This window comes from Microtus pennsylvanicus, chromosome 16 (genome assembly GCF_037038515.1).
Source record: "Microtus pennsylvanicus isolate mMicPen1 chromosome 16, mMicPen1.hap1, whole genome shotgun sequence".
Classification (NCBI taxonomy): domain Eukaryota; kingdom Metazoa; phylum Chordata; class Mammalia; order Rodentia; family Cricetidae; genus Microtus; species Microtus pennsylvanicus.
The window spans coordinates 47,119,476-47,132,615 of record NC_134594.1 but is presented as its reverse complement, the minus strand read 5'-3'; the positions used below and the strand labels follow the sequence as shown (position 1 = coordinate 47,132,615).

Below are 13,140 nucleotides of genomic sequence, written 5' to 3'. Positions count from 1 at the left end.
TGTGAGAAATAAATTTCAGTTGTTCCAAAGCCTCTCAATCCATGGCATCTTTTTATAGTAGTTTGAGAGAGACAAACCCTGTCTCTTGTGGAGATTCCCCCACATTCTTCAGCCTTATAAGGCGTCACGACTGGGCAGCCTTCCACCATGTGGCTGTTTTATAATTTATATAGCAGACTCGTGTTGTTCAACACACGGGAATATAAATCCTGAGATTCAATCTGGACGTTACTCTAGACAAACAAGCGCCAGCAGTTCAGCTCTGCCCCGAGGTGCTCTGTAAGGAGCCGTGAAGCCAGCTGCGAGCTGGAGCAGTCCCCAGGCACAGGAGCAGGTGTGCCAGGTGACAGGTCTCCAGCGGCTTGCTCAGCTATGGGGGAGTGGGCCCCTCAGGCCATCGACACTGCCTCTGTACACACTGAGCTTTTCAACCACTCAGTTCCACTCAAATTCCCAGGCAGTTGCCCTCATGCTTAGGCTGTATCCGGGGAACCACTGCCCAGTCCCCCAGTCCTCAGAAGAACGCCATGCCTTTGGTGTCTCCTCTGCATGTCCCCTGCATGTCTGTGTTAACAGAAACTGACTCACCCCAGGACAGGTGCTTGCCTGGGTGCACCCTCTCCAATTGTCATTTTCAAATTCTACTTTTCCTTGCGTTATTATTTAGTTTTCTTATTTTGGGTGACCGGAATGGAACTCAGGCCCTTCTACGTGCTAAACACATGCTTTACCACTTGGTTAGCTCAGCCTTTTTCCTTCTTAATACTCACGACTTATTGAAGCTGTGTGGTCTACCTCTGACCTACCGGTCCTAGCCTTCCTTGTTACCAACAGCTTGTTGGTGCCTCTGTTACAAACAAACAAGCCTAGATCTGACCGGTCTGGCGGGCACATTTCTCTTCACTGTTTCACGTCCATGTGAAGAGGGCAGTCTACACCAGAGCTCCTCTGCTCCCTTGTTGATTTCTTAGGGGCTGCTAGGAGAAATTTCTTCAAATTGGGTGCCTTAAAAATCTCTTAGCGGAAGGCCCAAATCAAGACATGTGCAGTCTTGCTGGAGACTTGGGGAGAAGGCTGCTTTATCTCATCGCAGGGCCTGGGCTGAGGCTGAGGAATGGCGGCTCTCTCTTCAGGGGCCTTCTCTTATGGGCCTTGCCTTTTTAGCCTAAGGACTTCAATATACAACATGATGCTGTAATATTAGCACATAGGAAGCTGAAGTAGAAGGCCAACCAAGGATCCGCAGTGCTACTGTGTCTCCAAAAGCTGGGCATGTGTTGAGCAGGGTAGGGGTGGATTTAAAACTGTTTTAATCTAGAAGCTGTTGGCTAGCTTTCGGTCACTCTGGTACCTGAGACAATCACCGGACAGGGGGCGGGGCTTCAGTCTGCCTCTCTTGGCCTACTGCTTTGGGCCTGTGTTGAGGCAACACATCCTGGATGGGGTGTGTGGAGGAGGCCAGTTCTTGTGGCAGCTGGGATGTAAAAAAGAGCGGGAGAAAAGCACTAGGGGTACCAGCATCCCCTTCAAGGTGCAACTCAAACGACCTAACACCCTACCATACCCTGCCTGAGATCTGACCGCCTTCTGATACCGCCACAGGCTGGAGAACACACCTGTTAGCACACAGGCCTCGAGATCCAAACCGGAGCAAAGGCCCACCTAGACAGAAGCAGGTCAGAGTGCAGCTCTTACATCCGGGTCTTTGAGTGCAGGTCTTACATCTGGATTTTTGAAATGACTTTCATGCAGAGGAGAAGAGCTGCATCTTGCTTCGTTCTGAGCATGTGTAAGAGAGCGAGGTGGTTCACTTTGCTGGCTCCAGAAGTTTCAGTCCATGTTCACGTGGCCCTGTTGCCATTGGTCCTGTGTTGAGCAGCGCATCCTGATGGAAGATTGTGACTGGGGAGGCCACTCGCTTCTGGCTACTGGGAACCAGTGAAAAAGAGGAAGGGACCGTGTCCCCATAATCTTCCCTTCAACCTCACGCTCTGGTGACTACACTATCTCCCACTAGGCTCTACCTACTCCCTGATTGACAGAGGCTGAGGAACAAGCCATCATCACATGCATTTGGGGAACATTCTAGATTCACACTAGCAAACCCTGGAATGGTGCCTGTGCCCTGTTTACAGGAGCTAGAAGGGGGAACGTGGGCCAGCTCATCACCCACACCCAAGACTCTGGAAACTCAGACCAAAAGGGTTCCCAGGATCCATTGCCTTTGAGAGAGAGAGAGAGAGAGAGAGAGAGAGAGAGAGAAATGGATAATGCCAGCCCCATTACAGGGTCATTTTCCTACAGCTGTGCACAGTAGCTTAGCCGTGTCCCTCACCCCTGGGACAAACCACTTTAGGGTTTAGTTTAGGGAAGGAAGAGGGTATTCTGTCTTAGGATTTGGGGGACACAGTGCATCATGACATGGAGGCTGTGGCTACCAGAACAAGAAGCCAGATGGTCACGCAATGCATCCACAGTCAGGAAGCAGAGGGGCTAGGCTATGGCCTCCAGACCCCACCCTCTGTGGTCCCACCGTCCTAAAGGCATCTCAGCCTCCCCACACAGTACCACCAGCACGGGTTCAAATGCTTGAGCCTATGGAGGGTGTTTCATAATCACCACAGACATGGCATGTGGACAGACACGGAACATAGCTTATACCCGGACAAGCAACGTGGAGACTAAGGTTGCATTGGTTCAGAGCCTGGCTGTGAGTCTGTACAGCCAATATTTTGTCTGTCCTGCTCACAAGCTCTTCCTTCTGTGTGTCAACGGCGTCTTAACATTCGTGCCGGGGCTTTCTCTTAATGTACTGATAACAAACTCAAGTCAACATTTTGTCCCTTTTTAATCAGAGGCAAACGTCAGTGAGTGATATAACATCACTCATGCCATTGTGACAAACAACCAGGAAGTCTCCTGACTGGATTCTGCCCTGTTTTCTCCCTCTGCCCACCCTGGCTGGGGGAAGAGCCTGGCTCCTCTTCTTCACCAAGCATTGCATTACCTCGGCCACCCCTGGCCTCCACAGTGGAAACTCCCGTGGTCGTTTCTACCCGCATAGGTAGTCTGCTTTCAATTTGGCAATCAGTCCAACATTTCTTTCCACAGGCAGGTGGTGAACCTTGCCCTAGTTTCTGCGGGCTCATGTTCACTAGCCGGACCTCCTTTTCCCTGCTCTTCACGGAAGTAGAAACCACAGCAGGTGTTTAACAAAGGTGGGGAGATGATGTGGCCGCCATTCTGATGTGTCCCCTGAAGCCACTTCTAAGGGCCGCTTCACGGGGACGTGTTAAGACAGCTCTCTGCACCAGCTCCTCTTCCTCTCTCCACCTCCACCCACTGAATCAGCATCTCTGGCAGCAGATCCAAGGACAGAGCATTTTCATGAAGTTTCCAGCTGACTCTGGGCTGAGCGGCCAGCCCACAGAAGCCAGGGAATAGGGGCAGACAGGAAATTGGTCCACACAAGGCAGTGGCAAGGAGGTGGATGCAGAGGGCAGGAACAAGCACTGAGAGGGGTGGAGGTCACACCCATTCTACATGTGATGGTGAATGAGGACATGCTGTGTGCAAAATCCTTGCCAGGAAACAGTTATGAAACTCTCAACCAACGCTCTAAGCTAAATCAATGTTAAATGGAGGGAGGGAGCAGGGAGGAGTTAGGGATGGGGGGGAAGGCAAGGGAGGGGAAGGGAGGGCAGGATGGAAGTGTGTGCTGGCCCCACCATTTTTCTGTCTTCTGAAACAAGGGAGCTAAACAGATGATAAGTTGAAGGATTTTTTTTCAGTTCCATTTATTTTGTAATTATGGGATGTTTTGATTCCCCTTTTACTATTCTTAGACATTCTTCAGAACCTGAAGGGATTTCTTTTATCATTTATTATATTATAAAACCTGGGGACAAGCCGGGCGATGGTGGTGCACGCCTTTAATCCCAGCACTCGGGAGGCAGAGGCAGGCGGCTCTCTGTGAGTTCGAGACCAGCCTGGTCTACAGAGCTAGTTCCAGGACAGGCTCCAAAGCCACAGAGAAACCCTGTCTCAAAAAACCAAAAAAAAAAAAAAACAAAAACAAAAACAAAAAAACCCTGGGGACAAATATAAGAACCTGAGACAGTCATCACCACTCAGCATTTGCCTCCTGGCTCCAAAGGGGGCACAACCTCCCAGCCCCGCCCCTTCTCTACCCTCCCATCCCCTCCCCACACCAGCCCACTTTCTCTGGTCCTGAGGCCACTAAGGTCTCTCTGATCCATTCTGGCTAGTTGAATGTGAACTGCTTCTCTCGAACTAAAGGCTCTATTCAATTGGACAAAGGACCACAACATTAACAAAATTCACACAACAATGCCCCCCACACACACTCCATCACATGCTTTGTAGTCTCCTTTGCACAGTATTTTCAAACATATCTATGTGAACACAAGCATACCCACAATTTGCTTTATCTGCTGGATTGCATTCCAATATGTAAAATTACCATAATTGCCTCACCTTCTTATAACTGATTGACACTTTCCATTTCAACTATTGTTATTTAGAAAATAATGAAGAGACTTTTATTTTTATTTAACTTTTTAAAAAAAAATATGTGGATATGTGTGTGCCTATGTATGGGTATATGTGTGTGAATGCAGTTCCCAAAAAGACCAGAAGAGGGCATCAGAGCTTGAACATCTGAAACCTCAAAGCCTACCTACCGCCCCCCACACACACACACACGTACACACGTGGTTTCTCCAGCAAGGTCACACCTCCTCCAAGAAGGCCACTCCTCCTAATTGTGCCACTTCCCATGAGTCTCTGGGGCATTGTCACTCAAAGCACTCCATGAACTTCTGATTTCAGAGGATTCCAGTCCATCACAGGAAAGGCATGGCAGAGAAACTCAGCCCACAGCAGTGGACGTGTCCACCAGGGGTTCTGCACAGCATAGCACTGAAGAAGCTCAGAGCATAGCACCTGAGCTGGCTAGTTTGTCAGCTAACACAAGACAGAGTCATTTGGGAAGCAAGAAGCTCAATTGGGTAAATGCCCCTCCAGATTGGCCTGTGGGCAGGCCTGTGGTACATCTTCTTGATTGTTAATTGGCGTGGGAAAGCCCAGCTCATTGAGCATGGTGCCCGTCCTAGGCTGGTGGGGCTGGGTGCTACAAGAAAGCAGGCAGAGCAAGCCAGGAGGACCAAGCCAGGAAGCAATGTTCCCTCATGGCCTCTGCATCAGTTCTTCCTTCCAGGTTCCTGCTCTGATTACCCTGGATGAGAGACTACAAACTGCAAGAGGAAATATCTCCTTTCCTCCCCAAGTCACTTCTGGTCATGGTGTTTTGTGACTTCAATAGAAGGCTAAGAGGCAGAACTAGGGGCAGGTCCCACCCTTAGTGACCACTTCTGCCGGGTAAACCCAGTTCCACAGCTGTCCAAAGCAGCGTCGCCAGCTGGGGAACAGATGTTCAAATCATGAGTGCTGGGGGAACACCTCAGAGTCAGACCATGACATAGGCTGATCCACCAAAGCTGTGTGCACCTAGTTTCTTTCCTTTAGCATGCCTGCTGAACTTACCACATAAAGTGTTCTCCAAAGCCACATGCAGGAATGAGCACAGCCGCCTGGAGATAGGGAATTCTTATGAAGACCCTTCTGGTATTTGTCCTCATGCCACCAAATGGAAAACAAACAAACAAACAAAAACAGCGCCAAGAGTCTGACTTCCAATACCCTTGGCAACATCAGAAAAGAGAGGGCTCAGAAGTGTGTTAATAGATAAAATTATAGATGTAGAAAATAATTGGTGAGTTTTGGCCTTGGCAATATATATATATTTTCAAACACTATGGAGACATTTCTTGTCTGTGATCTAAATTCTACAGTAGGCTAATTTTATAATTACAGGGGAAACCATTTTCCACTCCTCTGGATTTCTGAGTTTACCTATGAATAATTAATTGATCAGTGAAAGTGGGAAGGGAGAGGGGTTTTCACTGTGTTTAGTTTCCCTAATTTGATACCCGATATGGGCCACTCTTGCAGGTCATCTTCTCCTAGAAGAGAAATAGCCTAGGGCATCACAATGCCAAAAGCTTCAACTCTTCGGGTTTAAAGGTGAGGTCACAGGAAGGCTTGGTGGTTTGGACCCAGAAGTCTCCTTTGTAGCAAAATAGCAAGTGGAAGCTGGCATCTCTCCATGGAGATACGAGTGAAACCTGGAGCCCGTGGGCTGTGAATTCCTTGAATGCTTGGAACACACCCCAGCACATAGTCAGCACCCAATAAATGCTTCTAGAATGAAGGAATGAGAATCGACAAGCCCAGCGCACCAGCCAGGAGCCTTCCACCCAAGATCCTGCTTGTGAACCCCCATTCTTGAGGAAGTGACTCAGCTGCTATCTGATGGTGGGTGAGAAAAAATGTGTTTCTATCAGCAGGGCGAACAGCCGCGTGGAACACTCAGCTCAGCACTGGGAAACCGTGAGTGTTTTAGTGAGGACAGAGTTGACTATACAGACACGCCAGTCATCTGCCATCTTGGATAGGGGGCTGTCTTGACATCTTGGTGCCAAGGCTTTCCAGGTGGCCTGAATTTCTCTTTCAGTGGTGTGGGGACTCAGAGGACACTCCAAACCATGAACTCCATCACTGAACACAGTCAATTTTGAGTGCCTACTGTGAGCAGTGGGTACAGTGAAAGTGAGGTGCTGGGTGGGTGGGAAGGATGGAAGACGGATGTAGAGAGGGTACACTTAGCGGCAATTGAGAACCCTGGTTCTGGGTCAGGGCAGTGTGTGCCGGGTCCACGACGCAGCTACAAGGAACTCAGAGCAGGAGGTCAGAGAGAACTTTCTAGAAGCTATGAGACATGTATCAGAAATTAGGGGGTTCGGATTTGCTGAGTTTTAAAATTGAACCCTCCCCCCACCCCTTCACATGGCTTCCCAGTCTCTGATGGGCGTTGGCGTCACAGGGTGTGGCGGTGAGTTTTGTGTGTCACCCTGGCTAAGCTGTGGTACACATGGTACCCGGTGCTTGGTCAAATGCCAGGCTAGCTATTGCCCCGAGGGCAGTTTTTAGATATGATTCACTTTTGTCCTTTCTCTCCATGCTGGGGACGGAGTCCAGGGCTTCCTGCACACCAAGCATGGGCTCCTCCATCACAGGGCTGCAGTCCTACCCTAATTAACATTAAACCAGGAGGCTCAGTAGAGCAGATAGCTCCGTAAGCGGCGTGCCTATTCAGAAGGCTGAACAGACTGAGGTACACCCGTGGCTGGTGGTGGGGGTTCCCTCGGATGACAGTGGGGTGTCTTGTGAGCGTCCTGCCATTGTGACATTTCAGGCTTGCTAGCCCTACCTATAGTGTCATGAGCCACCCCACCCCCACTCACACACACTCCACGCATCCTGTTGGCTATTATTCTGAAGGGTCCTAATATAGACGGCTTTTTATTTAGCCAGTAGGGTTAGCAGGCCTGGGTCCTCGCTATGTGCCTTCAAAAAGGGGCATGCACCTGGGCATGGTGGCACAAGTCTCTAATTCCAGCACTCTGGATTAGCAAATTCCAGGCCAGCCAGAGCTACACAATGAGACCGTGCCTCCAAATAAAAAGAATTCTAAAGGATCCAGAACACAGAAATACTGTGGGGGAAATCAACCCTGTCTCTTCTTTGTTGCTGTTGCTGAGGCAGGACTCGTGCACGCTGGATTAGCACGCTGCTGCTGAGGTAGGAGTCATGCACACTGGATTAGCACGCTGTTGCTGAGTTCCACGCTGTGCTGAGGTAGGACTCATGCACACTGGATTAGCACGCTGTTGCTGAGTTCCACACTGTGCTGAGGTAGGACTCATGCACACTGGATTAGCATGCTGCTGCTGAGGTAGGAGTCGTGCACGCTGGATTAGCACGCTGTTGCTGAGTTCCACACTGTGCTGAGGTAGGACTCATGCACACTGGATTAGCATGCTGCTGCTGAGGTAGGAGTCATGCACGCTGGATTAGCACGCTGTTGCTGAGTTCCACGCTGTGCTGAGGTAGGACTCGTGCACGCTAGATTAGCACGCTGCTGCTGAGTTCGACGCTGCCCCGCCAGGTCTCACCCCCAGTTTTCTTCTTCTGTAGCTTTGTTCTATTGGTTCATAAACTCTGGGGCATCATCAGGGCCCAAGAGGTTTTGGAATATTTGCTCTTCAGGTAACCCCCTTCTACCCCAATGCCCAATATTGTCACCCCAACTCTCCTGAACCTCCAATTCAAGCTATCCCATGGTAACGCCTGTCAGTCCAGGCACCTCGTGGGTGTCCAGAGTCAGTAGCTCCTGCTTAAACACACTGGTGCTCATGCAACGCCCTCGGTGGCTCCATGGTCACTTGCTGGACAGACCCAGAACACAAGTAATGGTTTTCACAAAATGATTTCTCTTATGCACACCGGTGTTTGGCTTGACTGTGTGTCCATGTGAGGATGTTGGGTCCCCTGGAACTGGGATTACAGACAGGTGTGAGCTACCATGCGGGTGCTGGGAATTGAACCCTGGAAGAGCAGGCAGTACTCTTAACCACTGAGCCATCTCTCTCCAACCCCTACACATACAGTGTCTTAGTAGCAAGGACTTGCATTTTGCGTATCCCAAAACTTGGGACTAAGCGTTAGCGCACCGCTAGTTACTAAATCTTGGGCTGATGACCAACATGTTGTCCTCCTCCTCCTTCTCCTCCTCCTCCTCGTTTTCCGCCTCCTCCCTTCCTTCTCTTCCCCTTCCTCCTCTGCCTCTTCCTCTTCTTCTTTTTCCTTAACATGTGTGAGTGCTTTGCCCACATATATGTCTGTACATCGTGTGTATGCCTGAGGAGATCAGAAGGGGGTACCACGTGAGTGCTGGAAACTGAACCTGGGTCCCCTTCAAGAGCAACAAGCACTCTGAACAGCTGAGCCCTCTCTCCAGCTCCAGCAAACTTCTTGTCTGTATATGCCTGATATCACAGTATGTAATTCCCATTCCTGCTCTTGACTGAAGGTTTTTAATCTTTGTCTCCTTGGTTCCTGGTGTGTAGATTTGAATACAGTAGAGGCTTCTAAGTGTCTGCCAGGATGCCAGGCGCAGATCAGAGTGAGGGCCGTGAGGACAGATATTTGATACATCCTAGGCCTCACTCCAGGCTGTACATGCCTTAGATGACTTACACGCGCGCACACACAGTGCACACACACTCACGTGCACACACGCAACACAACGCACACACATGCACATACGCACACACACGTGCACACACACACTCATACGCACACTCACATGCTCACACACGCACATACATGCACACACATGCAGACACACACACACACGCACGCACCCACACACGCACACTGTACTCACCACAGTCTTCAGTGGCATGCCCACTATTGCTTCCACTTTTCAAGGATCATATTAAAATAAGGGTCGTTTTTAGCATCACACACAGTGAGAACAAAGCACCTTCATGCTCCTGTGCTCACGAGCCTCACTGAGCTGCCCAATGAAAGGACCTGGCCGAGGGTGGAGGTCAGGTGGCTTCTGTTTCATTTCCCCAGGGTTCCCACGGTTGGCATGGGAAGGGATCGAACCCTTATTCTCAGTATTCTGAAAAGAGCACCAATTGAGTTAGGAGCTTGGGGCTGGGCCTGCGACCTGCCCTGGGTGACTTGGGGACTCAGTTTCCTTATATGTAAGATAAAACTAGGTGACCAATGGCATCTCTTTGTCACCTAAATGCCATTGAAGGTTGTGGGTGGGTTTTTTTGCTTGTTTGTTTGTTTGTTTTTTGCCCTCTGCCATGGTTTCCCTAACTCATTAGCTGCTTCAAGTCCCTCTGAGATGCCAAAGGAAGTTAAGGGTCTCGGGAAGCAACATGCACCGCTTCTCACAATTTCCTTATCTGACCCCAGCATCTCAGATCCTACAATCTACCCAACCATAAGGACCCAGGACAAAGATGCATGAGCTACACTGTGATGAGAAGTAACCGAAGAGATTGAAAGCTATGTTCAGGAAGCAGCGTGGCTCTGAAAGGGTGTATTGGGGTCTGTGGATCTCAGCCTAGTCCTCTGATCCAAAGGACAGGGAACCGAGACAGCCCTGCTCAGCATATGGTCAGTCTGAGAAGTGATACCTGGGCACCCACCCATGAGTCCTTGGGGGGAACCCTTCTGGGAGAGGGGAGTTAGGAACACCCGAGCCCTGGTTCAAGCCCTCACAGACTCTCACCTGAGCCATTTTCCCCATCAAGGAAGATGCCCCAACCTGGTACCCAGATACAAGTAGCCTTTCCCCAATGCCCTGGCCTCTTAAAGGGAGATTCGCTTCATTCAATACTTTAGGTCTCTTGGGCCAAGAGATACCCATGTAGATAAAACTCCAGGAACTTGAAAGCTCTTAAGGTAATTACATCTAAAAATATCCTCCGGAAAGGCGTGCTGAGTTCAGTGTAACACTATGAAAGAAACCCTGAAAAAACCCGGCAGCAAAGCTTTGGCAAACAAGGAGACATGGTTATTTGCATCTAGTTCTGGGTCTTTATCATGCACCGTAATGCATCATTGCAGCTCCCCAAAGCTCCTGTCTTCTGCTTTGGTGCAGGGGGGGGGGGGCTCTTAGTCCCACCTAAGCTGCCCCTGGGGAGCCCAGAGCGCTGCTGTTTGCTGCAGGAAAGAAACACAGAGCTAAGAAACTGTCATAGCAGAAACTTCAAACCGGGTAAGTAAACAAGAGCCCGAGTTTCCTGGCGTGAGTGTGCTCCTGTTGGGAGATCTTGCTGTTATTGTGTTACTGGCTGTTTGCTAGTTCTTAAAAAAAATGGACAGTGAAAGCTGTCTTGATTAAGTTTAGGTGGGGCTACTCGAGTGCATCAGGTGTGTGTCTTCATTGGTAAACAAGACTAAACTAAAATAAGAGGAAGCTGGGCTTTGTGCTGTGAGAAGCTGAAATGCTATCTCCACCAAATAGGATTTGTGTCAGAATTGAATGTCTCTCTGTGTGTCATTCTAAGAAAAAACTCCCCCAAATATGAATGCTGGGTCTACAGAGGACATCAGGGCGGAATCATCACACCAGGCAAAACTTATCTTTGAAACAAGCAACCATAAGCTTTCAAGTTTTTATTGTTTCACATTTAACTTAGTTGCAAATCAGCATGCCCTGGCTGGGGGTAGAAAGCTCTTTTCAATGTCGTGTTTAGCAGATCTGGAGAAAACTGCAATCACTAAAGTTGGGGAGGCAGCACTGAATGCTGGGTTTCTTTTGCGGTTTTTAAATTTTCCTTCTCCATCCTCATTTGGGGCGATTTTTGTTCTTGGCTGCTCAGCTGTGGCCCAGATGCTCCCTTGAGCACCCTGGAGAAAGAGTGACCTCTTGTGGACAATGCACTAATTGCAGATTCAGGAAATGGTCAGGTTTCCTAAAAGACCTTATATTTGAATATTCTCAGAAGAGAACACAAAAGAAAATTTGATGTTCTTTGAATTCAAAGAACATACTTTATTTTAAAAGATAAAGTGGAGGGTAGCTGCAGCCATCCTCCAGATGGGACAATTGTTCAAGTCGATGCCATGAGCCATAATAAATCCTTCTTGAGCACCATTGCCAGATTTCCCCCAAGCTATGAGATAATCAAAGAGGAGGACGGAGTGACTGAGCTGGGGGAACCCCACAACTCAGGTGTGGTGAGAATCACCGTGATCAACATGCCCAGAGAAGTCTCTGTGCCTGACCATGGTCTCTGTTCAACACTCTCTTCTTGAATGTCTGTTACCTGGGTTTTGTTGCCTTTGCCTACTCTGTGAGGTCCAGGGACAGGAAGATGGTGGGTGATTTGAGCTTAGGCCAGCATCCTAACCATCACTGTCTGCATCAGTACTGTCTCCACCACCTCTGTGGCAGCCTTTCAAACCTTTTCACAGAGTCCCGCGCTGTGACCCTTTCTTTACCCTGCACACACACAAACGTTACTTCATGCGTCTGTCCACAGTGCAGTCAATAAAGCAGAAAGAAAAAGATAAAATGGCTTGCTTTAGAATTTTCAAAGTGATTCTGTGGGGCCAGGGAGTGTTACTTAATAGTGTTTCCTAAGAAGTTATGGCTCTTCTTATAGCCCAACCTTCATTTTGAATAGCTAATGATTGCTGGGGGGTGGCTTTGTAGCAGAACTCTTTGCTGACATGCAGGATGCCCTGGGATTGATTGCCAGCACCACAATCCCCACCATGCACACACCACACAAATACCGCATTTAATGCCTTTCCTTCTGGTCTACAGAGAGAGTTCCAGGACAGCCAGGGCTACACAGAGAAACCCTGTCTCGGAAAAGCTAAAGGAGGAGGAGGAGGAGGAGGAGGAGGAGGAGGAGGAGGAGGAGGAGGAGGAGGAAAGGAAAACAAGATGCATGACAGACTTGTGGGTCATTTACATCCATACGGATAGCTGGGTCTTCCAAATCCCTATAGGCCAAATTAACACTTACAAGTGCCAACTCATATTACTGTTTGGTGCATGGGTCATGTGTTGCAAAGTACCGGTGGCAAAGTCCTTTACAGGCCTAGCGGGCTCCCCATCAAGGGTGAGGTGTCCCTCACAATCTCTCCAGACTGAGTGCCGAGTGCGTGTTAACTGTTTGACACTCCGGGAGCAGGCAGGAGGCTCACGTTTTTCTTAGTTTGTGGGCCGTCAGCAAATATCACCCCCCCTCACCAACCTCAGCCCTTTGTCAGATCCCAGAAGGGGGTAAAAGTGGTGGGAACCAAACGAGACCACCCGAGTCTGGTGTTGGGTCCTGCATCTTATGTTAAGTGTTCAGTATCGTGCACTACCAACCCATTCGATTCGGTTGGCTCTGTGTTCCTTGTCTTTTTCATTTTCGCTGTAAGAGGCATCCTCAAAATCCCCCAATTTAGAGTGTGGTGAGGAATGCAGTGAACGCTGGTGTAACAGAAAGAGTGACCATCGACCATCGTTAGTAAAGAGCCAGACGTCCCTCTGCTGCCATGGTCAACCTCAATGGCCCCTCTCCCCAGACAGCGATCTCTTCTGGGTTCTCCGTCATTGTGCTACCCACACATGCAAGAGCTACCCTACCGTTCAGCTTGTACCACACCACTACCCACAATCTTACGTTG

At 49.3% G+C, this 13,140-nt stretch overlaps 1 protein-coding gene and 1 pseudogene across 1 annotated transcript in view; both read left to right on the top strand.

Annotated features, from left to right (window-relative positions):
• Trim2 (tripartite motif containing 2) overlaps window positions 1-13,140 on the top strand; it is a 265,724-nt gene that overhangs the window by 123,502 nt on the left and 129,082 nt on the right. The window lies entirely within an intron of this gene.
• On the top strand, window positions 11,578-11,943 carry LOC142836434 (interferon-induced transmembrane protein 2 pseudogene; annotated as a pseudogene).